At 42.5% G+C, this 25,000-nt stretch overlaps 2 long non-coding RNA genes and 1 pseudogene across 8 annotated transcripts; all 3 read left to right on the forward strand.

Moving 5' to 3' along the window:
• Positions 1–6,171, forward strand: part of LOC127930333 (RNA binding protein fox-1 homolog 1-like) — a 119,734-nt pseudogene extending 113,563 nt beyond the window's left edge.
• A 289-nt stretch (positions 6,172–6,460) lies between these two features.
• LOC127930337 (uncharacterized) lies at positions 6,461–8,473 on the forward strand. 7 transcript variants are annotated; one of them, XR_008138043.1, is made up of 10 exons: positions 6,467–6,625; positions 6,713–6,861; positions 6,949–7,037; positions 7,128–7,156; positions 7,244–7,392; positions 7,480–7,568; positions 7,657–7,685; positions 7,772–7,831; positions 7,919–8,036; positions 8,209–8,473. It is a non-coding gene; the product is annotated as an uncharacterized LOC127930337 (long non-coding RNA). The 7 variants fall into 7 exon arrangements; XR_008138045.1 differs by lacking the exon at positions 7,480–7,568; XR_008138041.1 differs by lacking the exons at positions 7,657–7,685; positions 7,772–7,831 and having other exon boundaries at positions 6,461–6,536.
• Positions 8,474–11,138: 2,665 nt separating this feature from the next.
• Positions 11,139–11,808, forward strand: LOC127929935 (uncharacterized). The gene is made up of 2 exons (XR_008136377.1): positions 11,139–11,409; positions 11,507–11,808. It is a non-coding gene; the product is annotated as an uncharacterized LOC127929935 (long non-coding RNA).
• Positions 11,809–25,000: the final 13,192 nt, after the last annotated feature.

Here is a 25,000-nt window from a genome sequence, read left to right on the forward strand (position 1 = left end):
CTCCTCTCTCTCTGTCTCTCCTTCCTCCTCTCCTCTCTCTCTGTCTCTCCTTCCTCCTCTCCTCTCTCTCTGTCTCTCCTTCCTCCTCTCCTCTCTCTCTGTCTCTCCTTCCTCCTCTCCTCTCTCTGTCTCTCCTTCCTCCTCTCCTCTCTCTGTCTCTCCTTCCTTCCTCCTCTCTCTCTGTCTCTCCTTCCTCCTCTCTCTCTGTCTCTCCTTCCTCCTCTCTCTCTGTCTCTCCTTCCTCCTCTCCTCTCTCTCTGTCTCTCCTTCCTCCTCTCCTCTCTCTCTGTCTCTCCTTCCTCCTCTCTCTCTGTCTCTCCTTCCTCCTCTCTCTCTGTCTCTCCTTCCTCCTCTTCTCTCTCTCTGTCTCTCCTTCCTCCTCTCCTCTCTTGCCATCAGGTGTTTTTTCATTCTCTCTTGCTTTTCTGTGTTTCCTTGTCTTCCTCCGTTCATCCACCTCTCCCTCAATCTGTCCCTCTTCACCTCTCCCTCCCTCTCCCTCCCTCTCCCTAACAGACAGACAGACAGACAGACAGACAGACAGACAGACAGACAGACAGACAGACAGACAGACAGACAGACAGACAGACAGACAGACAGACAGACAGACATCTACTCCGCTAACACAAGCATGGTGCATTGTGATGCGATTCCGTCATACACAACAAAAAGAGCACGGTGCTGATGTTGTTGTTGTTACTGATGTTGTTATGTGATGTCTCCATATATTAACCCATTGTTTCTCACCCCTCTGAGTAGCCCCTGGCATGAAGGCCTGGCATGAAGGCCTGGCATGAAGGCCTGGCATGATGGCCTGGCATGAAGGCCTGGCATGATGGCCTGGCATGATGGCCTGGCATGAAGGCCTGGCATGAAGGCCTGGCATGATGGCCTGGCATGAAGGCCTGGCATGAAGGCCTGGCATGATGGCCTGGCATGAAGGCCTGGCATGAAGGCCTGGCATGAAGGCCTGGCATGAAGGCCTGGCATGAAGGCCTGGCATGATGGCCTGGCATGAAGGCCTGGCATGAAGGCCTGGCATGAAGGCCTGGCATGAAGGCCTGGCATGATGGCCTGGCATGATGGCCTGGCATGAAGGCCTGGCATGAAGGCCTGGCATGATGGCCTGGCATGAAGGCCTGGCATGAAGGCCTGGCATGATGGCCTGGCATGAAGGCCTGGCATGAAGGCCTGGCATGAAGGCCTGGCATGAAGGCCTGGCATGATGGCCTGGCATGAAGGCCTGGCATGAAGGCCTGGCATGAAGGCCTGGCATGATGGCCTGGCATGAAGGCCTGGCATGAAGGCCTGGCATGAAGGCCTGGCATGAAGGCCTGGCATGAAGGCCTGGCATGATGGCCTGGCATGAAGGCCTGGCATGAAGGCCTGGCATGATGGCCTGGCATGAAGGCCTGGCATGATGGCCTGGCATGATGGCCTGGCATGAAGGCCTGGCATGATGGCCTGGCATGATGGCCTGGCATGATGGCCTGGCATGAAGGCCTGGCATGAAGGCCTGGCATGATGGCCTGGCATGATGGCCTGGCATGAAGGCCTGGCATGAAGGCCTGGCATGATGGCCTGGCATAATGGCCTGGCATGAAGGCCTGGCATGATGGCCTGGCATGAAGGCCTGGCATGAGGCCTGGCATGATACATGATGGCCTGGCATGAAGGCCTGGCATGAAGGCCTGGCATGAAGGCCTGGCATGAAGGCCTGGCATGAAGGCCTGGCATGATGGCCTGGCATGATGGCCTGGCATGAAGGCCTTTGACTGGGTGCATGCTGCATGTACCATATCCCACTGGGTTTGTAACAGTAACCTAACAAACGGTAAATGGCAGTTAGTTGGTCAGGAAGTAGTGTGTATTCAGTACACAGCAGGCAGTCAATGAGTTTCACAAGTAGACTTAGACAAGTGCTTTACATATACAGTACATATACAGTACATCTCTTTACATATACAGTACATATACAGTACATATCTTTACATATACAGTACATATACAGTACATCTCTTTACATATACAGTACATATACAGTACATATACAGTACATATCTTTACATATACAGTACATATACAGTACATCTTTTACATATACAGTACATATACAGTACATCTCTTTACATATACAGTACATATACAGTACATCTCTTTACATATACAGTACATATACAGTACATATCTTTACATATACAGTACATCTCTTTACATATACAGTACATATCTTTACATATACAGTACATATCTTTACATATACAGTACATATACAGTACATATCTTTACATATACAGTACATATCTTTACATATACAGTACATATCTTTACATATACAGTACATATACAGTACATATCTTTACATATACACAGTACATATCTTTACATATACAGTACATATACAGTACATATACAGTACAGATCTTTACATATACAGTACATATACAGTACATATCTTTACATATACAGTACATATCTTTACATATACAGTACATATACAGTACATATCTTTACATATACAGTACATATACAGTACATATCTTTACATATACAGTACATATCTTTACATATACAGTACATATACAGTACATATACAGTACATATCTTTACATATCTTTACATATACAGTACATATCTTTACATATACAGTACATATCTTTACATATACAGTACATATCTTACATATACAGTACATATACAGTACATATATTTACATATACAGTACATATACAGTACATATCTTTACATATACAGTACATATCTTTACATATACAGTACATATATTTACATATACAGTACATATGCAGTACATATCTTTACATATACAGTACATATATTTACATATACAGTACATATCTTTACATATACAGTACATATCTTTACATATACAGTACATATACAGTACATATCTTTACATATACAGTACATATCTTTACTTATACAGTACATATACAGTACATATCTTTACATATACAGTACATATCTTTACATATACAGTACATATACAGTACATATATTTACATATACAGTACATATACAGTACATATATTTACATATACAGTACATATACAGTACATATCTTTACATATACAGTACATATCTTTACATATACAGTACATATATTTACATATACAGTACATATGCAGTACATATCTTTACATATACAGTACATATCTTTACATATACATACATATGCAGTACATATCTTTACATATACAGTACATATATTTACATATACAGTACATATATTACATATATTTACATATACTGTACATATACAGTACATATACAGTACATATCTTTACATATACAGTACATATCTTTACATATACAGTACATATGCAGTACATATTCTTTACGTATACAGTACATATCTTTACATATACAGTACATATATTTACATATACATTGCATATACAGTACATATCTTTACATATACAGTACATATACAGTACATATTTTTACATATACAGTACATATACAGTACATATTTTTACATATACAGTACATATACAGTACATATCTTTACATATACAGTACATATACAGTACATATATTTACATATACAGTACATATACAGTACACATCTTTACATATACAGTACATATCTTTACATATACAGTACATATACAGTACATATATTTACATATACAGTACATATACAGTACATATACAGTACATATACAGTACATATCTTTACATATACAGTACATATACAGTACAGATCTTTACATATACAGTACATATACAGTACAGATCTTTACATATACAGTACATATACAGTACAGCTCTTTACATATACAGTACAGATCTTTACATATACAGTACATATACAGTACAGATCTTCATGGCTGTTGTAGGCATAGAAACAAATACATGAGAAGAATATCTTTATGGTTACGTGTGTGTTTCAGAATGATTTACATACAGTTTATCGCTATGGTTACGTGTGTGTTTCAGAATTCTTACATTATCTCTATGGTTACTTGTGTGTTTCATAATGCTTACATTATCTCTACGTGTGCATTTCAGAATGCTTACATTATCTCTATGGTTACGTGTGCATTTCAGAATTCTTACATTATCTCTATGGTTACGTGTTCATTTCAGAATGCTTACATTATCTCTATGGTTACGTGTGCATTTCAGAATGCTTACATTATCTCTATGGTTACGTGTTCATTTCATAATGCTTACATTATCTCTATGGTTACGTGTGCATTTCAGAATTTACATTATCTCTATGGTTACGTGTGCATTTCAGAATTCTTACATTATCTCTATGGTTACGTGTTCATTCAGAATTCTTACATTATCTCTATGGTTACGTGTTCATTTCAGAATGCTTACATTATCTCTATGGTTACGTGTGCATTTCAGAATTCTTACATTTATCTCTATGGTTACGTGTGTGTTTCAGAATGCTTACATTATCTCTATGGTTACGTGTGTGTTTCAGAATGCTTACATTATCTCTATGGTTACGTGTGCTTTTCAAAATTCTTACATTATCTCTATGGTTACACGTGTGTTTCAGATGCTTTACATACAGTTTATCTCTATGGTTATGCGTGTGTTTCAGACTGATTTACATACAGTTTATCGCTATGGTTACGTGTGTGTTTCAGAATTCTTACATTATCTCTATGGTTACGTGTGTGTTTCATAATGCTTACATTATCTCTATGGTTACGTGTGCATTTCAGAATTCTTACATTATCTCTATGGTTACGTGTGCGTTTCAGAATTCTTACATTATCTCTATGGTTACGTGTGCATTTCAGAATTCTTACCTTATCTCTATGGTTACGTGTGCATTTCAGAATTCTTACATTATTTCTCTATGGTTACGTGTGTGTTTCAGAATCCGTTTGCCCCGTTGGCTGATGCCAAGACGAGGAGTCATGCTGACGACGTGGGGCTGGTGTTGTCCTCCCTGCAGGCTAGTATATACAGGGAGGCTACAGCCGCTACGCCCCATACTAACCCACCAACCAACCTCCCTAAACCAAACAACAACCAATCCTTTCTGACAGGGATACAACCGAGCAACCAACCAACCAACCTCCCTAAAACCATACAACAACCAATTACTACCCTACCAACCAACCAACCTCCCCACAACCAGACAACAACCAATCCTTTCTGACAGGGATACAACCGAGCAACCAACCAACCAACCTCCCTATAACCATACAACAACCAATTACTACCCTACCAACCAACCAACCTCCCCACAACCAGACAACAACCAATCCTTTCTGACAGGGACACAATCGAGCAACCAACCAACCAACCAACCGACCGACCAACCGACCAACCAACAAACCAGTATGTGAGTGAGACAGACAGAGAGACAGAGAGAGACACAGAGAAAGAACTTTGAGGCCTGGGTATTGCAATATATGCTGTTGATCATGATTTTAGCAGCTCCTAAGAGAGAGAGAAGTCAGTCAACTAAAGAAGGACATTTATACCTCAGATATTGTGTGCTGTTAATTTTGATACAGTGGGTTTTTAATTTGTAAAGGTTAGTAGATTGTCTGTGTTGGTAGAGCTATAGAAGAGCTACTAGATTTAAAACCTTACCATTGTAAAACAACACATTTCAACTGTTAGGGCTTCGTGAAAAGACAAAACCAATCCTGTAAAATACATCGTAGAATGTGATCCCGTTTTGTAAGAGTGTTTACATGATTGTAGGGTTCGGATTCCTTTGACATTCTCTCTGTCAGCGTCTACGTTGTTTCCTAGCTACTGGGGTTAGGATTAGGAACGGGGTTAAAGTTAAGGACTGGGCAAGTGTTAGAGTTAGAATCAGGTTAGGATTAGGGTTAAGGTTGGGATCAGGTTAGGATTAGGGTTAGGATTAGGGTTAAGGTTGGAGCTAGGTTAGGGTTAAGGTTGGGGTTAGGTTAGGATTAGGGTTAAGGTTGGGATTAGTTTAGGTTAGGATTGGGGTTAAAGTTAAGGACTGGGCAAGTGTTATGGTTAGGATCAGGTTAGGATTAGGGTTAAGGTTGGGGTTAGGTTAGGTCAGGATTGGGGTTAAAGTTAAGGACTGGCCAAGTGTTATAGTTAGGATCAGGTTAGGATTAGGGTTAATTTTGGGATTAGGTTAGGATTAGGGTTGAGGTTAGGTTAGGGCTGAAGCTCAGGGTGAGGATTAAGGTTAGGGTTGGGGAGGTGGGGTAAAATGGGGTACTAGAAAGGCACGAAGGTTGCAAGATCGAGTCCCCTGCAGACAAGGTAAAAATCTGTCGCTCTACCCCTGAAGAAGGCAGTTAACCCACTGTTCCTAGGCCGTCATTGTAAATAAGAATTTGTTCTTAACTGACTTGCCTAGTTAAGTAAAGTTCTGCAAAATCCCATCCTGTTGGCAGGTTGTGGGGTTTAGCACCATCCTGCAGGTTCTGGACCAGGTGATGGGATAGAGAGATGGAGGGAGGTGGGGGTAAAAGGGGTACTATAAACCCACAACACAGTGCTGTGTCATTACTAGACCAGGTGATGGAATAGAGAGAGATGGAGGGGAGGTGGGGGTAAAATGGGGTACTATAAACCCACAACACAGTGCTGTGTCATTACTAGACCAGGTGATGGGATAGAGAGAGATGGAGGGGAGGTGGGGGTAAAATGGGGTACTATAAACCCACAACACAGTGCTGTGTCATTATTAGACCAGGTGATGGAATAGAGAGATGGAGGGGAGGTGGGGGTAAAATGGGGTACTATAAACCCACAACACAGTGCTGTGTCATTATTAGACCAGGTGATGGAATAGAGAGAGATGGAGGGGAGGTGGGGGTAAAATGGGGTACTATAAACCCACAACACAGTGCTGTGTCATTATTAGACCAGGTGATGGAATAGAGAGATGGAGGGGAGGTGGGGGTAAAAGGGGGTACTATAAACCCACAACACAGTGCTGTGTCATTACTAGACCAGGTGATGGAATAGAGAGAGATGGAGGGGAGGTGGGGGTAAAATGGGGTACTATAAACCCACAACACAGTGCTGTGTCATTACTAGACCAGGTGATGGATAGAGAGAGAGATGGAGGGGGAGGTGGGGGTAAAAGGGGTACTATAAACCCACAACACAGTGCTGTGTCATTACTAGACCAGGTGATGGGATAGAGAGAGATGGAGGGGAGGTGGGGGTAAAAGGGGGGTACTATAAACCCACAACACAGTGCTGTGTCATTACTAGACCAGGTGATGGGATAGAGAGAGGAGGGGAGGTGGGGGTAAAATGGGGTACTATAAACCCACAACACAGTGCTGTGTCATTACTAGACCAGGTGATGGAATAGAGAGAGATGGAGGGGAGGTGGGGGTAAAATGGGGTACTATAAACCCACAACACAGTGCTGTGTCATTACTAGACCAGGTGATGGGATAGAGAGAGATGGAGGAGGTGGGGGTAAAAGGGGGTACTATAAACCCACAACACAGTGCTGTGTCATTACTAGACCAGGTGATGGGATAGAGAGAGATGGAGGGGACGTGGGGGTAAAATGGGGTACTATAAACCCACAACACAGTGCTGTGTCATTACTAGACCAGGTGATGGAATAGAGAGATGGAGGGGAGGTGGGGGTAAAAATGGGGTACTATAAACCCACAACACAGTGCTGTGTCATTATTAGACCAGGTGATGGAATAGAGAGAGATGGAGGGGAGGTGGGGTAAAATGGGGTACTATAAACCCACAACACAGTGCTGTGTCATTACTAGACCAGGTGATGGAATAGAGAGAGATGGAGGAGGTGTGGGTAAAATGGGGTACTATAAACCCACAACACAGTGCTGTGTCATTACTAGACCAGGTGATGGAATAGAGAGAGATGGAGGGGGTGGGGGTAAAATGGGGTACTATAAACCCACAACACAGTGCTGTGTCATTACTAGACCAGGTGATGGAATAGAGAGAGATGGAGGGGAGGTGGGGGTAAAATGGGGTACTATAAACCCACAACACAGTGCTGTGTCATTATTAGACCAGGTGATGGAATAGAGAGAGATGGAGGGTAGGTGGGGGTAAAAGGGGTACTATAAACCCACAACACAGTGCTGTGTCATTATTAGACCAGGTGATGGAATAGAGAGATGGAGGGGACGTGGGGGTAAATGGGGTACTATAAACCCACAACACAGTGCTGTGTCATTACTAGACCAGGTGATGGAATAGAGAGATGGAGGGGAGGTGGGGGTAAAATGGGGTACTATAAACCCACAACACAGTGCTGTGTCATTACTAGACCAGGTGATGATAGAGATGGAGGGGAGTAGTTGTGTGTGGATGGTGTGTAGTCGACAGCGTGCTAAACAGCGAGGACGTTGATGTGTGGATTAGATCATGATGGTTTGTGATTGTCACCGTTTATCACTCAAAGCCAAAGGTTCAGATGCTCCCGGTGTTTCCATCTGTCTGTGCAGTCAGATTTTTACAGAGAATAACTTATTATGGTTAGAGGACAGAGGTCTGCTTCCCAAACGGACCCCTATTCCTATATATGCCCTATATGGAATAGGGTGCCATCTGTTAAAAGTAGTGCACTAATAGGGCCCTGTTCCAAAGTAGTGCACTATAGGGAATAGGGTGCCATAGGTCCCTGTTAAAAGTAGTGCACTATGTAGGGAATAAGGTGCCATATATATAGGGCCTTGTTCAAAGTAGTGCACTATGTATGGGGAATAAGGTGCCATAGGGCCCTGTTCAAAGTAGTGCACTATGTAGGGAATAAGGTGCCATTTGGGAGGCATGCTGTCTTTTTCTCCATGGAGGGTTTACTGTTGAAACCATCATCTAGTCCCTTTAGTCAAAACCCTTAGGTTATCCCATAGTAATAATAATGATACTGGTACAGATGTTGTTTTTATAGAAATTACAGTATATCCATTGATATAGTTGATGACTTTTTATATTATGGGAGAGAATTTAAAAATATAATAAAAAATGTCTATATTTAGCTTCTCTATTTACCCTTTGGGTTTCGCTTGTTTTGTCTGCATAAATTATACGACTATGATTATTTGTACCCGATGAAAAACTGAACAAACAAATATATATATATATATATATATATATATATATATATATAGACCAACAATGTATTAATGGAGACGTGTGTACATGTTTCTCTTGAAACACAAAATACACAACTGTCATGTTTTAGTTGTAGGCTACAACACCAACGGTTTGGGGTTAAAGCTTTTCTCGTTGTCTTTATGGAGTCGTCATGACGACTGGATCATGACACACTACAAGTAAATGCAATCATAATGTACATATTATCATGGTATTCTTTGGGGGGTCAGCTGTACTATTTTGCCGACAGACACACACAGCCTGTACACAGTCTTCACTACTACTAGACAGACACACACAGCCTGTACACAGTCTTCACTACTACTAGACAGACACACACAGCCTGTACACAGTCTTCACTACTACTAGACAGACACACACAGCCTGTACACAGTCTTCACTACTACTAGACAGACACACACAGCCTGTACACAGTCTTCACTACTACTAGACAGACACACAGCCTGTACACAGTCTTCACTACTACTAGACAGACACACACAGCCTGTACACAGTCTTCACTACTACTGGACAGACACACACAGCCTGTACACAGTCTTCACTACTACTAGACAGACACACACAGCCTGTACACAGTCTTCACTACTACTAGACAGACACACACAGCCTGTACCAGTCTCACTACTACTAGACAGACACACACAGCCTGTACACAGTCTTCACTACTACTAGACAGACACACACAGCCTGTACACAGTCTTCACTACTACTAGACAGACACACAGCCTGTACACAGTCTTCACTACTACTAGACAGACACACACACAGCTTGTACACAGTCTTCACTACTACTAGACAGACACACACAGCATGTACACAGTCTTCACTACTACTAGACAGACACACACAGCCTGTACACAGTCTTCACTACTACTAGACAGACACACACAGCCTGTACACAGTCTTCACTACTACTGGGCTGTAAGACATGTCAATGTCCTGTACACTGTTGTTGTTTGTTTGTTCGGCTTTTTTTGGTTTTTGTTTACATTGACTTGTCTTTCATTTGGGTTTTGATATCATTTGTAACGTGACCTCCTTTGTAATGTTATTTTCTAGAACTCAGCCTTTACACTTTGAAAAAAAACTGTTTGATTAATTAGAAATATATATGACTTGTGAAGAAAAAAAATGACGTTTATGTAAATATGAAAAATGAAGCTGTTGGAGCGGCGAGAGGAAACGCCCAGCTCACCTCACTCAGCTAAATACTTCCTTACACCCCTCTTTTCTTCCTTATATTCCCCCTTCCTCCTTTCCTCCCCCTTTCCTCCCTCCTTTCTTCCTGATATCCCCCTCCCTCCTTTCCTCCCCCTCCCCCCTTTCCTCCCTCCTTTCCTCCCCCTCCCTCCTTTCCTCCCTCTTTCCTCCCTCCTTTCCTCCCCTCCCTCCCCCTCCCTCCTTTCCTCCCTCCCCCTCCCTCCCCCTCCCTCCCTCCTTTCCTCCCCCCCCCCCTCCCTCCCCCTCCCTCCCCCTCCCCTCCCTCCTTTCCTACCTCCTTTCCTCCCCCTCCCCCCTCCCTCCCTCCTTTCCTCCCTCCTTTCCTCCCCCCCCTCCCTCCCTCCCTCTTTCCTCCCTCCTTTCCTCCCTCCCTCCCCCTCCCTCCCTCCCTCCCTCCCTCCCCCTCCCTCCCTCCCTCCTTTCCTCCCTCCTTTCCTCCCCCCTCCTCTCCCTCCCTCCCTCCCTCCTCCCTCCTTTCCTCCCTCCCCCTCCCTCCCTCCTTTCCTCCCTCCTTTCCTCCCTCCTTTCCTCCCTCCCCCTCCCTCCCTCCTCCTTTCCTCCCTCCTTTCCTCCCCTCCCTCCTTTCCTCCCTCCTTTCTACCTACACCTTGTTTACAAATTAACCTGATCAGAGGTGTTTGTTACATATCTCAGTTTTGTATTTATAAGAAGAAGAAAAATATTCAGAAATGCAACCCATGAAAAAGGCAGTGGCATCTGCAGGTTGTGGGATTTAGCCCCATCCTGCAGATTCTGGGGTTAAGTCCCTTCCTGTTGGCAGGTTGTGGGATTTAGCCCCATCCTGCAGATTCTGGGGTTAAGTCCCATCCTGTAGGCAGGTTGTGGGATTTAGCACCATCCTGCAGATTCTGGGGTTAAGTCCCATCCTGTAGGCAGGTTGTGGGGTTTAGCACCATCCTGCAGGTTCTGGGGGTTAAGTCCCATCCTGTAGGCAGGTTGTGGGGTTTAGCACCATCCTGCAGATTCTGGGGGTTAAGTCCCATCCAGTCTGCAGGTTGTGGGATTTAGCACCATCCTGCAGGTTCTGGGGGTTAAGTCCCATCCAGTCTGCAGGTTGTGGGATTTAGCACCATCCTGCAGATTATGGGGTTAAGTCCCATCCTGTATGCAGGTTGTGGGATTCTGGGGTTAAGTCCCATCCAGTCTGCAGGTTGTGGGATTTAGCCCCATCCTGCAGGTTCTGGGGTTAAGTCCCATCCAGTCTGCAGGTTGTGGGGTTTAGCCCCATCCTGCAGGTTCTGGGGTTAAGACCCTGCCCTGTGTTTGCTGAACCATCAGTGGGCATGGCAACACGTATCCTGGCTACACCACTGCGTGTCTCTGTCCCTACCCAGTCTACATCCTCTGCTTCCATAGGTGTTGTGATGAGATAGCCCCTCCCCTGTCCTTGTATGTGCATGCACGATGGTTCTTCCACTTAACAATAACAATCAATAAAGTTTGTCAAGATAAGCAGACTGTCTGGGCTCTACTATATTATCACTCTCTTTTTGATTTATTTCTTTACACTTTATGAGGGAAAATTACCAGAGATTCTCCTGTTCTGATCAGATGGAATTGAATCCCACCTGGTCCAGAGATTCTCAGTTTCACAGGACCAACCAGGACCAAACAAGACCAACCAGGACCAAACAAGACCAACCAGGACCAAACAAGACCAACCAGGACAAACCAGGACCAAACAAGACCAACCAGGACCAAACAAGAGATACCAGGACCAAACAAGACCAACCAGGACAAACCAGGACCAAACAAGACCAACCAGGACCAAACAAGACCAACCAGGACCAACCAGGACCAAACAAGACCAACCAGTACCAAACAAGACCAACCAGGACCAAACAAGACCAACCAGGACCAAACAGGACCAAACAAGACCAACCAGGACCAAACAAGACCAACCAGGACCAAACAAGACCAACCAGGACCAACCAGGACCAAACAAGACCAACCAGGACCAAACAAGACCAACCAGGACCAAACAAGACCAACCAGGACCAACCAGGACCAAACCAGACCAACCAGGACCAAACAAGACCAACCAGGAGCAAACAAGACCAACCAGCACCAAACAAGACCAACCAGGACCAAACAAGACCAACCAGGACCAACCAGGACCAAACAAGACCAACCAGGACCAAACAAGACCAACCAGGACCAAACAAGACCAACCAGGACCAAACAAGACCAACCAGGACCAAACAAGACCAACCAGGACAAACCAGGACCAAACAAGACCAACCAGGACCAAACAAGACCAACCAGGACCAACCAGGACCAAACAAGACCAACCAGGACCAAACAAGACCAACCAGGACCAAACAGGACCAGAGGACCAAACAAGACCAACCAGGATCAGGTATATATCAGATCAGATATATTTAAAAGGTATATATCAGATCAGGTATATTTAAAAGGATATATCAGATCAGGTATATTTAAAAGGTATATATCAGATCAGGCATATTTAAAAGGTATATATCAGACTCAGGTATATTTAAAAGGTATATATCAGATCAGGTATATTTAAATGTATATATCAGATCAGGTATATTTAAAAGGTATATATCAGATCAGGTATATTTAAAAGGTATATATCAGGATCAGGTATATATCAGATCAGGTATATTTAAAAGGTATATATCAGATCAGGTATATTTAAAAGGTATATATCAGATCAGGTATATATCAGATCAGGTATATTTAAAACCAGGTATATATCAGATCAGGTATATTTTAAAACCAGGTATATATCAGATCAGAGACAGGTATATTTAAAACCAGGTATATATCTGATCAGGTATACTTAAAAACCAGGTATATATCAGATCGGGTATACCAAATCAGGTATATATCAGATCAGGTATATATCAGAGACAGGTATATTTAAAAGGTATATATCAGATCAGGTATATTTAAAACCAGGTATATATCAGACCCAGGTATATTTAAAACCAGGTATATATCAGATCAGGTATATTTAAAAACCAGGTATATATCAGAACAGGTATAGTTCAGACCCAGGTATACTTAAAACCAGGTATATATCAGATCAGGTATATTTAAAACCAGGTATATATCAGATCAGGTATAGTTCAGAGACAGGTATATTTAAAACCAGGTATATATCAGATCAGGTATATTTAAAAACCAGGTATATATCAGATCAGGTATATTTAAAACCAGGTATATATCAGATCAGGTATATTTAAAACCAGGTATATATCAGATCAGGTATATTTAAAACCAGGTATATATCAGATCAGGTATATTTAAAACCAGGTATATATCAGATCAGAGACAGGTATATTTAAAACCAGGTATATATCAGATCAGGTATACTTAAATCCAGGTATATATCAGATCGGGTATACTTAAAACCAGGTATATATCAGATCAGGTATAGTTCAGAGACAGGTATATTTAAAACCAGGTATATATCAGATCAGGTATATTTAAAACCAGGTATATATCAGACCCAGGTATATTTAAAACCAGGTATATATCAGATCAGGTATATTTAAAACCAGGTATATATCAGAACAGGTATAGTTCAGACCCAGGTATACTTAAAACCAGGTATATATCAGATCAGGTATACTTAAAACCAGGTATATATCAGATCAGGTATAGTTCAGAGACAGGTATATTTAAACCAGGTATATATCAGATCAGGTATATTTAAAACCAGGTATATATCAGATCAGGTATATTTAAAACCAGGTATATATCAGATCAGGTATATTTAAAACCAGGTATATATCAGATCAGGTATATTTAAAAACCAGGTATATATCAGATCAGGTATATTTAAACCAGGTATATATCAGATCAGAGACAGGTATATTTAAAACCAGGTATATATCAGATCAGGTATACTTAAATCCAGGTATATATCAGATCGGGTATACTTAAAACCAGGTATATATCAGATCAGGTATAGTTCAGAGACAGGTATATTTAAAACCAGGTATATATCAGATCAGGTATATTTAAAACCAGGTATATATCAGACCCAGGTATATTTAAAACCAGGTATATATCAGATCAGGTATATTTAAAACCAGGTATATATCAGAACAGGTATAGTTCAGACCCAGGTATACTTAAAACCAGGTATATATCAGATCAGGTATACTTAAACCAGGTATATATAAGATCAGGTATAGTTCAGAGAGGTATATTTAAAACCAGGTATATATCAGATCAGGTATATTTAAAACCAGGTATATATCAGATCAGGTATATTTAAAACCAGGTATATATCAGATCAGGTATATTTAAAACCAGGTATATATCAGATCAGGTATATTTAAAACCAGGTATATATCTGATCAGGTATAGTTCAGAGACAGGTATATTTAAAACTAGGTATATATCAGATCAGGTATAGTTCAGACTCGGGTGTATTTAAAACCAGGTTGTAAGGACCAACGCTGGGAGACGAGAAGCAAGTACAGGGAGTGAACATTTAATGTCTAATAGACAAGAAACAAGGACAACGTCTGGACAGGGGAAAAACGTAATGACATCAATGCTGACACGGGGATGAAACAGAGGAACAGACAGATATAGGTAAGGTAATCAAAAGCGTGAAGGAGTACATGTGAGTCCAATGAAACGCTGCGTAACGAAGGTGACAGGTGTGCATAATGATGGGCAGCCTGGCGCCCCTAGCACCAGGGAGGTGAGAAGGCATGACAGTACCCCCCCATAGGGGCGCCACCAGCGTCCCACCTGGGCGAGCCTGACGGGCCAGCCGAGGCAAGGGAGCCAGACAAGCCGGCTGAGGCGCTGGAGCCTGACGAGCCGGCTGAGGCGCTGGTGCCTGACGAGCCGGCCGAGGCACGGGTGCCAGACGATCCCGCTGAGGCGTGACGCGTGGGATGGGAGCCTGCCGAGCCAACCGAGGCAAGGAAACCAGACGATCCCGCTGAGGCGTGGCGTGGGATGGGAGCCTGCCGAGCCAACCGAGGCAAGGGAAACCTCTTGTGCCAGCTAATGCGTGGAAGCCTGAGAGCCAGCTGAGGCAAGGAAACCTCTCGTGCCAGTTAAGGCGTGGAAGCCTGACGAGCCAGCTGAGGCAAGGAAACCTCTCGTGCCAGCTAAGGCGTGGAAGCCTGACGAGCCAGCTGAGGCACCCCCGGTTTCATTGGCAGCGACACTCGGACCCGATGTCACCAACAATAACAAAAAACAAGACCTCCCTGATTGCTTCAAATTGTGGTGTCAGCATTTTGTAAGGACCAACGCTGGGTGACGAGAAGCAAGTACAGGGAGTGAACATTTCATGGATAATAGACAAGAAACTGAAGTAAACGTAACAACATCAATGCTGACACGGGGATGAAACAGAGGAACAGACAGATATAGGTAAGGCAATCAAAACGTGAAGGAGTACAGGTGAGTCCAATGGGGCACTGATGCTCGTAACGAAGGTGACAGGTGTGCGTAATAATGGGCAGCCTGGCGAGTGCCAGGGAGGGGGAGCGGGAGCAGGCATGACACAGGTATATATCAGATCAGGTATATTTAAAAGGTATATATCAGATCAGGTATAGTTCAGACCCAGGTATATTTAAAACCAGGTATATATCAGATCAGGTATATTTAAGACCAGGTATATATCAGATCAGGTATATTTAAAACCAGGTATATATCAGATCAGGTATATTTAAGACCAGGTATATATCAGATCAGGTATAGTTCTGACCCAGGTATATTTAAAACCAGGTATAGTTCAGACCCAGGTATTTTTAAAACCAGGTATATTTAAAACCAGGTATATATCAGACCAGGTATATTTAAAACCAGGTATATATCAAATCAGGTATATTTAAAACCAGTTATATATCAGACCAGGTATATTTAAAACCAGGTATATATCAGATCAGGTATATTTCCGACCCAGCCAGGAACAGCATATTAGAAAGCCAGTTGTAATATGGATGTCAGCACTAGTTTCTAATTGAAGAATAAAAATAATTACTCTCCCATTCCCCGATTTGATTAGTATAATGAGAAAAGCGTCGCCAGAGGTTAGGGAGAAAGATAAGCAATATAAATGTTTAAATGTGATGGAGTCACATTACTGAGGTAATTACTGCCGCTCTGCCACAGTAACCAACAATCAATAATTCACAGATTCCAGGTCACGTCTCCCTCGTGTCATTTACAATTGGTTATTCACTGTGTTATTTAAAGAGACTGTTTCAGTTCTCATTTTTCAGCCTGGTCCTCCAGAAGAAAGAGAAGGAGCATGGGAGGGAGACGGAGGGAGACATAGAGATAGAGAGAGAGAGAAACAGAGGGAGAGAGCTAGAAAGATGGAGCGAGGGAGGGAGACAGAGAGATGGAGAGAGAGAGCGGGGCAGAAAGATGGAGCGAGGTAGGGAGACAGAGCGATGGAGAGAGGGAGCAAGGCAGAAAGATGGAGCGAGGAGGGGAGACAGAGCGATGGAGAGAGGGAGCAAGGCAGAAAGATGGAGCGAGGGAGGGAGACAGAGAGATGGAGAGAGGGAGCAAGGCAGAAAGATGGAGCGAGGGAGGGAGACAGAGCGATGGAGAGAGGGAGCAAGGCAGAAAGATGGAGCGAGGGAGGGAGACAGAGCGATGGAGAGAGGGAGCAAGGCAGAAAGATGGAGCGAGGGAGAGAGCGATGGAGAGAGGGGAGCAAGGCAGAAAGATGGAGAGAGATAGTAAATGTCAATCCGGTTCATGTTCTGTTATATTGCGATCACATGTTAAGGTTGAGCAGCAACACTTTTGCAGCTTTATGAGGCTTAGGGTAGGAGTTCCTCGAGATCCTATGCATGTCCCAATGTTGGGATCGTAACCATAATATTTAAATAATCGTGATAAAATGTATATTAAAATATGTGTGAAAATATTGAAGGAAAATTGAAATTTGCAATGTACAAACTTAAGATGATCAATCAATCAATCAAATATATTTTTAAAGCCCTTCTTACATCAGCTGATGTCTCAAAGTGCTGTACAGAAACCCAGCCTAAAACTCAAACAGCAAGCAATGCAGGTGTAGAAGCACGGTGGCTAGGAAATAAACTCCCTAGAAAGGCCAGAACCTAGGAAGAAACCTAGAGAGGAACCAGGCTATGGGGGTGGCCAGTCCTCTTCTGGCTGTGCCGGGTGGAGATTATAACAGAACATGACCAAGATGTTCAAACGTTCATAGATGACCAACTTATAACAGAACATGGCCAAGATGTTCAAACGTTCATAGATGACCAACAGGAGATTATAACAGAACATGACCAAGATGTTCAAACGTTCATAGATGACCAACAGGAGATTATAACAGAACATGACCAAGATGTTCAAACGTTCATAATGACCACAGGTTATAGAACATGGGTGGCCAGTCCAACTTCTGGCTTCATAGATGACCAACAGGATTATAACAGAACATGAATGTTCAAACGTTCATAGATGACCAACAGGGGAGATTATAACAGAACATGACCTGTTCAAAGTTCATAGATGACCAACAGGAGATTATAACAGGCCAAGATGTTCAAACCTCATAGATGACCAACAGGGATTATAACAGAACATGGCCAAGATGTTCAAACGTTCATAGATGACCAACAGGAGATTATAACAGAACATGACCAAGATGTTCAAATTCATAGATGACCAACTGGAGATTATAACAGAACATGGCCAAGATGTTCAAGCGTTCATAGATGACCAACAGGAGATTATAACAGAACTGACCAAATGTTCCGTTCATAGGACCAACAGTGATTATAACAGAACATGACCAAGATGTTCAACGTTCATAGATGACCAACAGGAGATTATAACAGAACATGACCAAGATGTTCAAACGTTCATAGATGACCAACAGGAGATTATAACAGAACATGACCAAGATGTTCAAACGTTCATAGATGACCAACAGGAGATTATAACCAGAACATGGATGTTCAACGTTCATAGATGACCAACAGGGATTATAACAGAACATGACCAAGATGTTCAAACGTTCATAGATGACCAACAGGAGATTATAACAGAACATGACCAAGATGTTCAAACGTTCATAGATGACCAACAGGAGATTATAACAGAACATGACCAAGATGTTCAAACGTTATAGATGACCAACAGGAGATTATAACAGAACATGGCCAAGAAAACGTTCATAGATGACCAACAGGAGATTATAACAGAACATGGCAAGATGTTCAAACGTTCATAGATGACCAACAGGAGATTATAACAGAACATGGCCAAGATGTTCAAACGTTCATAGATGACCAGGCTTATAACAGAACATGGCCAAGATGTTCAAACGTTCATAGATGACCAACAGGAGATTATAACAGAACATGGCCAAGATGTTCAAATGTTCATAGATGACCAACAGGAGATTATAACAGAACATGGCCAAGATGTTCAAATTCATAGATGACCAACAGGAGATTATAACAGAACATGGCCAAGATGTTCAATTCATAGATGACCAGCAGAGTCTGATAATAATAATCACAGCGGTTGTAGAGGGGAGCAATAGATCAGCACCTCAGGAGTAAATGTCAGTTGGCTTTTCAGGATGAACATGAATCACATTTAACTGCACAGGTGTCTTAAAATAACTATCTGAAAGTCTTGGCCCCAATAGGCCACGCCTCCGGAAAATAACTAGCTGAAGGCCATGGCCCCAACCACGCCTCCGGAAAATAACTATCTGAAAGTCTTGGCCCCAATAGGCCACGCCTCCGGAAAATAACTAGCTGAAGGCCTTGGCCCCAATAGGCCACGCCTCCGGAAAATAACTATCTGAAAGCATTGGCCCCAATAGGCCACGCCTCTGGAAAATAACTCTCTGAAAGCCTTGGCCCCAGTAGGCCACGCCTCCAGAAAATAACTATCTGAAAGCCTTGGCCCCAATAGGCCACGCCTCTGGAAAATAACTCTCTGAAATCCTTGGCCCAGTAGGCCACGCCTCCGGAACATAACCACTTTGCCGAACATGGGTTAATTTAACCGTCAGTGAGGTTTTGAATCACTTCCATGCTGGGTTGACCCAGCAACTGGTCTTTTCTAATGTACTCCATTGGATATATTCAGGAGGAGTGGCCTATTGGGGGGCGTGGCGTTCACAGAGTTATTTTTGGCACACTCACAGTAATATCATTATTATTTAAATATTATAACAAAGTGGGAACTATCCCAACATTGGGATATGCATAGTCTCTTAAGGAACTCAGTAAGCCTCTTAAGGAACTCAGACTGTTGTGTAAGGCTCTTAAGGAACTCAGACTGTTGTGTAAGCCTCTTAAGGAACTCAGACTGTTGTTTAAAATTTTACCTTTATTTAAGGCAACTCAGTAAGCCTCTTATTTTCAGGAACTCAGACTGTTGTGTAAATTTAATTTTAATTTTACCTTTATTTAACCAGGCAAGTCAGTTAACTGAACACATTCTTATTTTCAATGAACGGCCTGGGAACAGTGGGTTAACTGGCCTAGGAACAGTGGGTTAACTGGTCTGGGAACAGTGGGTTAACTGGTCTGGGAACAGTGGGTTAACTGGTCTGGGAACAGTGGGTTAACTGGTCTGGGAACAGTGGGTTAACTGGTCTGGGAACAGTGGGTTAACTGGCCTAGGAACAGTGGGTTAACTGGTCTGGGAACAGTGGGTTAACTGGCCTAGGAACAGTGGGTTAACTGGTCTGGGAACAGTGGGTTAACTGGCCTAGGAACAGTGGGTTAACTGGTCTGGGAACAGTGGGTTAACTGGCCTAGGAACAGTGGGTTAACTGGTCTGGGAACAGTGGGTTAACTGGTCTAGGAACAGTGGGTTAACTGGTCTAGGAACAGTGGGTTAACTGGTCTGGGAACAGTGGGTTAACTGGTCTAGGAACAGTGGGTTAACTGGTCTAGGAACAGTGGGTTAACTGGTCTAGGAACAGTGGGTTAACTGGTCTAGGAACAGTGGGTTAACTGGTCTAGGAACAGTGGGTTAACTGGTCTAGGAACAGTGGGTTAACTGGTCTAGGAACAGTGGGTTAACTGGTCTAGGAACAGTGGGTTAACTGGCCTAGGAACAGTGGGTTAACTGGCCTAGGAACAGTGGGTTAACTGGCCTAGGAACAGTGGGTTAACTGGTCTGGGAACAGTGGGTTAACTGGTCTGGGAACAGTGGGTTAACTGGTCTGGGAACAGTGGGTTAACTGGCCTAGGAACAGTGGGTTAACTGGCCTAGGAACAGTGGGTTAACTGGTCTGGGAACAGTGGGTTAACTGCCTGTTCAAGGGCAGAACGACAGATTTGTACCTTGTCAGTTCGGGGGTTTGAACTGTTTGCTGGAGTGCACATGCCCATGTGTGAGCGTGCATGAGAATGTAACTGTGCTTTGGAACAATTGCATAAGTGTGCGTGCAGTGTGTGTGTGGGTGTGTGTCAGAGAGAGGGAGAGAAAGAATAGCTGTGGAGGGAGGGAGGGAGGGAGGGAGGGAGGGAGGGAGGGAGGGAGGGGAGAGAGAGAGTAGCTGTGTAGCCAGAGAGAGAGAGAATAGCTGTGTAGCCGGAGGGAGGGAGGGAGGGAGGGAGGGAGGGAGGGAGGGAGGGAGGGAGGGAGGGAGGGAGGGGAGTCAATCCGGTACATGTTGTAGAGCGCTTGACATTTATAAATTATATCTTTACAGCTTTTACCTTGAATGCGATCTCCGCAAACATCCCAATGCACCAATCAGATTGAATCCTGGCCTTAGTCAACAATCAGATTGAATCCTGGCCTTTAGTCAACAATCAGATTGAATCCTGGCCTTTAGTCAACAATCAGATTGAATCCTGGCCTTTAGTCAACAATCAGATTGAATCCTGGCCTTTAGTCAACAATCAGATTGAATCCTGGCCTTTAGTCAACAATCAGATTGAATCCTGGCCTTTAGTCAACAATCAGATTGAATCCTGGCCTTTAGTCAACAATCAGATTGAATCCTGGCCTTTAGTCAACAATCAGATTGAATCCTGGCCTTTAGTCAACAATCAGATTGAATCCTGGCGTTAGTCAACAATCAGATTGAATCCTGGCCTTTAGTCAACAATCAGATTGAATCCTGGCCTTTAGTCAACAATCAGATTGAATCCTGGCCTTTAGTCAACAATCAGATTGAATCCTGGCCTTTAGTCAACAATCAGATTGAATCCTGGCCTTTAGTCAACAATCAGATTGAATCCTGGCCTTTAGTCAACAATCAGATTGAATCCTGGCCTTTAGTCAACAATCAGATTGAATCCTGGCCTTTAGTCAACAATCAGATTGAATCCTGGCCTTTAGTCAACAATCAGATTGAATCCTGGCCTTTAGTCAACAATCAGATTGAATCCTGGCCTTTAGTCAACAATCAGATTGAATCCTGGCCTTTAGTCAACAATCAGATTGAATCCTGGCCTTTAGTCAACAATCAGATTGAATCCTGGCCTTTAGTCAACAATCAGATTGAATCCTGGCCTTTAGTCAACAATCAGATTGAATCCTGGCCTTTAGTCAACAATCAGATTGAATCCTGGCCTTTAGTCAACAATCAGATTGAATCCTGGCCTTTAGTCAACAATCAGATTGAATCCTGGCCTTTAGTCAACAATCAGATTGAATCCTGGCCTTTAGTCAACAATCAGATTGAATCCTGGCCTTTAGTCAACAATCAGATTGAATCCTGGCCTTTAGTCAACAATCAGATTGAATCCTGGCCTTTAGTCAACAATCAGATTGAATCCTGGCCTTTAGTCAACAATCAGATTGAATCCTGGCCTTTAGTCAACAATCAGATTGAATCCTGGCCTTTAGTCAACAATCAGATTGAATCCTGGCCTTTAGTCAACAATCAGATTGAATCCTGGCCTTTAGTCAACAATCAGATTGAATCCTGGCCTTTAGTCAACAATCAGATTGAATCCTGGCCTTTAGTCAACAATCAGATTGAATCCTGGCCTTTAGTCAACAATCAGATTGAATCCTGGCCTTTAGTCAACAATCAGATTGAATCCTGGCCTTTAGTCAACAATCAGATTGAATCCTGGCCTTTAGTCAACAATCAGATTGAATCCTGGCCTTTAGTCAACAATCAGATTGAATCCTGGCCTTTAGTCAACAATCAGATTGAATCCTGGCCTTTAGTCAACAATCAGATTGAATCCTGGCCTTTAGTCAACAATCAGATTGAATCCTGGCCTTTAGTCAACAATCAGATTGAATCCTGGCCTTTAGTCAACAATCAGATTGAATCCTGGCCTTTAGTCAACAATCAGATTGAATCCTGGCCTTTAGTCAACAATCAGATTGAATCCTGGCCTTTAGTCAACAATCAGATTGAATCCTGGCCTTTAGTCAACAATCAGATTGAATCCTGGCCTTTAGTCAACAATCAGATTGAATCCTGGCCTTTAGTCAACAATCAGATTGAATCCTGGCCTTTAGTCAACAATCAGATTGAATCCTGGCCTTTAGTCAACAATCAGATTGAATCCTGGCCTTTAGTCAACAATCAGATTGAATCCTGGCGTTAGTCAACAATCAGATTGAATCCTGGCCTTTAGTCAACAATCAGATTGAATCCTGGCCTTTAGTCAACAATCAGATTGAATCCTGGCCTTAGTCAACAATCAGATTGAATCCTGGCCTTTAGTCAACAATCAGATTGAATCCTGGCCTTTAGTCAACAATCAGATTGAATCCTGGCCTTTAGTCAACAATCAGATTTAATCCTGGCCTTTAGTCAACAATCAGATTGAATCCTGGCCTTTAGTCAACAATCAGATTGAATCCTGGCCTTTAGTCAACAATCAGATTGAATCCTGGCCTTTAGTCAACAATCAGATTGAATCCGGGCCTTTAGTCAACAATCAGATTGAATCCTGGCCTTTAGTCAACAATCAGATTGAATCCTGGCCTTTAGTCAACAATCAGATTGAATCCTGGCCTTTAGTCAACAATCAGATTGAATCCGGCCTTTAGTCAACAATCAGATTGAATCCTGGCCTTTAGTCAACAATCAGATTGAATCCTGGCCTTTAGTCAACAATCAGATTGAATCCTGGCCTTTAGTCAACAATCAGATTGAATCCTGGCCTTTAGTCAACAATCAGAGATTGAATCCTGGCCTTTAGTCAACAATCAGATTGAATCCGGGCCTTTAGTCAACAATCAGATTGAATCCTGGCCTTTAGTCAACAATCAGATTGAATCCTGGCCTTTAGTCAACAATCAGATTGAATCCTGGCCTTTAGTCAACAATCAGATTGAATCCTGGCCTTTAGTCAACAATCAGATTGAATCCTGGCCTTTAATCAACATCAGAAGAACCAAATAATGTGAAGAAAAGCCCATCACTTCATCAGAAACAGAATCATTCAATAACCACTTTACAATAAACACAGACATGGTGTTTCAAACAGTGCATTTAGTCTGTAATGGTGTTTCAAACAGTGTATTTAGAGTGTAATGGTGTCTCAAACAGTGCATTTAGTCTGTAATGGTGTTTCAAACAGTGTATTTAGTCTGTAATGGTGTTTCAAACAGTGTATTTAGTCTGTAATGGTGTTTCAAACAGTGTATTTAGTCTGTAATGGTGTCTCAAACAGTGTATTTAGTCTGTAATGGTGTCTCAAACAGTGTATTTAGTCTGTAATGGTGTCTCAAACAGTGTATTTAGTCTGTAATGGTGTTTCAAACAGTGTATTTAGTCTGTAATGGTGTTTCAAACAGTGTATTTAGTCTGTAATGGTGTCTCAAACAGTGTATTTAGTCTGTAATGGTGTCTCAAACAGTGTATTTAGTCTGTAATGGTGTTTCAAACAGTGTATTTAGTCTGTAATGGTGTCTCAAACAGTGTATTTAGTCTGTAATGGTGTCTCAAACAGTGTATTTAGTCTGTAATGGTGTTTCAAACAGTGTATTTAGTCTGTAATGGTGTCTCAAACAGTGTATTTAGTCTGTAATGGTGTCTCAAACAGTGTATTTAGTCTGTAATGGTGTTTCAAACAGTGTATTTAGTCTGTAATGGTGTCTCAAACAGTGTATTTAGTCTGTAATGGTGTCTCAAACAGTGTATTTAGTCTGTAATGGTGTTTCAAACAGTGTATTTAGTCTGTAATGGTGTTTCAAACAGTGTATTTAGTCTGTAATGGTGTCTCAAACAGTGTATTTAGTCTGTAATGGTGTCTCAAACAGTGTATTTAGTCTGTAATGGTGTCTCAAACAGTGTATTTAGTCTGTAATGGTGTCTCAAACAGTGCATTTAGTCTGTAATGGTGTCTCAAACAGTGCATTTAGTCTGTAATGGTGTCTCAAACAGTGCATTTAGTCTGTAATGGTGTCTCAAACAGTGCATTTAGTCTGTAATGGTGTTTCAAACAGTGTATTTAGTCTGTAGTGGTGTTTCAAACAGTGTATTTACATTTACATTTACATTTAAGTCATTTAGCAGACGCTCTTATCCAGAGCGACTTACAAATTGGTGCATACACCTTATGACAACCAGTGGAACAGCCACTTGCATCTAAATCTTGTTGGGGGAGAAGGATTACCTACCCTTACTTACCCTATCCTAGGTATTCCTTGAAGAGGTGGGGTTTCAGGTGTCTCCGGAAGGTGGTGATTGACTCCGCTGTCC

The sequence above is a fragment of the Oncorhynchus keta genome, chromosome 5 (assembly GCF_023373465.1).
Source record: "Oncorhynchus keta strain PuntledgeMale-10-30-2019 chromosome 5, Oket_V2, whole genome shotgun sequence".
NCBI classification, from domain to species: domain Eukaryota; kingdom Metazoa; phylum Chordata; class Actinopteri; order Salmoniformes; family Salmonidae; genus Oncorhynchus; species Oncorhynchus keta.